Genomic DNA, 4,408 nt, shown 5'->3' with positions numbered 1-4,408 from the left:
AGACAGCCTAAGTGTCCATCAATGGAAGAATGGATAAATAAACTTTGGTTCATACACAAAATGGAATATTAAGCAATGGTGAGGAATAATGATGAATCTGCAAAACACCCTGTAACATAGATGAACCTGGAAAACATTATGCTGACTGAAATTAGTTCATCAAAAAAGGGCAAATATTGTATGAGACCATTATTGTAAAGCTTAAGTCCAGTGTTTATCCTACAGCACCACATCAGAAGTACTTAATCATCTTTGTTGTTGTTAGGTGACATCAAGTCGATTCCGACCCATAGCGACCCTGTATATGGTTTCCAAGGAGAAAATGGTGAGCTTGAACCACCGATCTTGTAGTTCAAACGACTTTGCAGTCTGACGCATTAGCCCACAGCACCACACCAGAACTCTAGCACTTTCTAATTCATACAGGGAGCCGTTTCAAATCCACCAGCTGCTCCTGCCACGCCGCAAAAGAAAAAACCTGGTGATCTGCTCCCAAAGAAAAAACCAAACCCAATGCCATTAAGCCAATTCCAACTCAGAACAACCCTATAGAAAGTATAACAATCTCATAAGGTTTTCAAAGCTATAATCTTTATGAAAGCAGACTTCCCTTTTCTTTCTTTCACGGAGTCACTGGGTTTGAATCCCCCACCTTTTACTTAGCTGCAGAGTGCTTTACCACTGCATCACTAGGGCTCCTTCTATAAAGATTACAGTCTCAGAAACCCTAAAAGGCAGTTCTTCTCAGTCACATAGCGTTGCTAGGAGTTGCAACTGACACACGGCACACAATAATTCATCCTTCTGACTCTGTAGATATTTCAAACTAATTTTTTAGGTAATCAATCAGAGTGCTCCTTGGAGGCCAGGATGGCCAAATTTCATCTCTCATACTTTGGACATATTGTCAGGAGGGACCAGAAGGATCAGAGAAAAAGAGGAAGACCCCCAACGAGATGAATTGGCCAAGTGGCAGCATCTATGGACTCAAGCGTGACAACAGTAATGAGGTTGGCCCAGGATCGGGCAGTGTTTCATTCTGCTGTGCATAAGGTCGCTATGAGTCAGTACCGACTCAATGGCACCTAACAAAAACAACAATAATCATAATACTTGGATGGGATTGTAATATGACCTGTTTTTACTGCTTGTTCTCTTTTCAAGTCTGTCTCTATCCATCAATCATGATAATCAGATGGGCCATATAAGAGAAGATCTTTATCATGACATCAATGTTTCCATATAGAACTTGATGATGGCTTACTTATTTTCAAAGCAAAGGCAGTATTTCTCCCATTTACCTACTGCCACTGAGTCCATTCTGACGTATTGCAACCCAATAGGAGAGCAAACTAACTACTCCTTGAGATTTTTTAAACTATAAATCTTTATGAGAACAGACTCCCTCATCTTTCTCCTGCAGAGCAGCTAGTGGTTTTAAAACAATAACCTTGAAATTAGCAGCCCAATGCTTAGCCAACTGCATCACCCCAGCTCATTTCCCCACCCAGTGCCGCCCCTTTTTTTCTCACTCTTTTATTTAAAGTCTATGCTCCACAATCAACAACAGAAGCTGACTCTTATTCATCACCCCCTACAGGCCCAGCAGTGGTTTGTACATAACAAATGTCTAATAACATACATTGTTGTTGTGTGCCTTCAAGTCAGTTCCACCTGGTATCAAACCTGTATAGGGTTTCTGGAGCTGTAAATCCTTACAGAAGCAGAAAGCCTCACCTTATCTATCTTTGAACTGCTGACCTTGTGGATAGCAGTTCAATGCATAACCCATTATACCACCAGTGCCCCTTAATAATATACATTGTTGTTAAGTGCCATTGAATCGCTATTGCCTCATAGCGATCCTCTAGAGTTTCCAAGGAGCGGCTGGTGTGGTTGAATCGCCGACCTTATAGTTCAAACCAACTTTGTTGTCCAGCACATTAACCCACAGAACCACCCAAATAATCTGCATTAAATAGATTAAAAACAGCAATAAAACGCTTCCTCTACAATTAACACAAAAGGGTGAAAAAATTACTGCACGCAAATAATCCTAAAGAACAAGCATGTTTGTGCATTAAAAACGTAAGTGATGCGCAGACCGTCTTCTATTATCTTACAAATTGGAAATTAAGCAAATTGATATTGGTCATAAGATTTTAAACTAATTATGTTCATTCACAGGTTTATCTTTTCATCCATTCGTATCCCTGCTTTATGGCTTCAAAGTACATCTATGAGACTTTTAAAAGGGATTTTACAGAGACTTACAAATAACATAACATCAAAAGAGAACTATACAAATATTCTGATATGCTTTCAGAAGAGATTATGTTCCAAGTCTTATTAATCTGCCTTCAAATAAATTCATCTAAAAAGCAGCTCATTTCCTCTTTCAATTCTAAATGAAATAAAAACAAAACATGTTAATACAAAAGGTACTTTTCCATTATCTTTTGAAGGTCATTAAAATACTGTAAAATTATTAGCATAATTTATGAGTTGTAGTAAAAATGCTTTCTGGAAGATTAAAAACTCTTGCAAAAGCAAAAAAAAAAAAAAATTACATGTCTTTAAAGTAACTATTTCACAAATATCTCAGAAAACTCAGAGGAGTAGAGGGAGGAGAATATTGTAGTAGACTGGTCATTCTACAATATAAAATGAAACTAAGTCAGTTGAACTTTTTCCGTCAGTCATTCATTCTATCTTTAGTTTATACTGACCCTAAATTTATTTTATAAAAATCAAATGAAGCCAAATAACCTCCACAAAATTATTTATATTCAATATGGTCAAATTACAGACTTCAACTGAAATGACATTTTGAACACTTACCTTGTCTATCTAACTAACCATCTATGGAAAAATGATCTTATTCTAGGCCAAGAATTTCATAATATCTAATCTCCATTAATTTGTACCAAAATGACTTCCTGGGAACGAGAGCCAAAACAATTGGGTTTTCATGTATTATTATAGTTATTATTTTTTAAATCTTTCTTGAGGCTACTTCCAACCAAAATCTAACTGAAAATCATTCTACTCTGTTCAGCAAATATCTCAACAACTTCTTTACAAAGTATCTTTATAAACAACTCTGCATCTAAACCACTCCTAACCTCCTCTGTATTTACCTAAACTAACTAGAACATTTTCCTACCATTTAAACATTTCTTTTGTTACTGATCTTTGTATTCTCTAAACATGAGTTAAGGAGTTCCTGGGTGACACAAATGGTTACAGACTGGCTACCAACTGATATTTGGCAACTCAAACCCACCAATAGGTACACCTCAGAAGACAGGACAGGGCATGGGCTTGAAAACCCTATTGAGGAGTTCTGCTGTGTACACGCGGAATTGCCATGAGTCAGAATGACTGACAGTAACTAGCAACAGATCAAATAATGCACCTAAAGCACACAATAACATGCCTAGAATGTAATTTTAAAATCATTTTTAAATTATTATTATCAGTTTCTCCACATACTTCCAAAAACCTGGTTGAATCACCCCTCCTTTTCTCATGTCCCCTCCCCAACAACATGACCCCATGACTTTTTCTGATGTTGTATGCTTAGCCACACCACCATGTACTCAGTTTTACTGTGGAAGGCACTGTGGAAGGCACAGTAAAAAGTTAATGATGCAGACATGGTCTCATGCAGCTTGAAGTCTGCATCATCTCTCAAGTAGTAACTCAGCAAGCCAAGAAACTAAGAATTCAAAACAACAACACTATATCATGCAAATTAGGTCTTACAACAAATGATGTGATACAAGGATGACAATAATATACTGAATTAAATTGAATTATATAAAATTAATATGATTCCATGAAATATGGAACACATTTAAAAAAGCACCATTTAAAGTTCATTAAAAACAGAGCAGAAAATTTTCTCATAAACTAAATTAAGTCAAAAAATTATTTAGCAAGTCAGAAACATAAAGATATTATTGAGATAGAAGACAATTCTTACCACTAATCAAGCTGCAAGGTGAATATTAAATCACATATACCGGGAAATTTTTAACTTTTTTGAAAAAATAAAATTTAAAGACTACACCCACTTTTAACTTACTGAAATGGTTTGGTTCCAAAGACCAGGTATTATAGGAAAATCAGTATCATGTAAAAATGGAAGATGACAACATCAGATCACAAAATCAAGGATAGCTACATCATATATAACTGTCAAGATTACATCATTAAGAACCTGACCTATACCTTAACAGATGTAGTAGCTCAAAATACCAACTGAGAGGGAAGTCTTCACATCAAGTATCAATCCTATCTCTTCTGTATACACGATTGATAAGGATGGGCAACTTTGACATTGGCTATCTATGAGGGGGCTATAAAGGCACGAAGTGACTGACTTACAAGTTTTCATAAGGGA

The sequence above is a fragment of the Chrysochloris asiatica genome, unplaced genomic scaffold, assembly GCF_000296735.1.
Source record: "Chrysochloris asiatica unplaced genomic scaffold, ChrAsi1.0 scaffold00222, whole genome shotgun sequence".
Classification (NCBI taxonomy): domain Eukaryota; kingdom Metazoa; phylum Chordata; class Mammalia; order Afrosoricida; family Chrysochloridae; genus Chrysochloris; species Chrysochloris asiatica.
Note: the sequence above shows the minus strand (reverse complement) of the source record.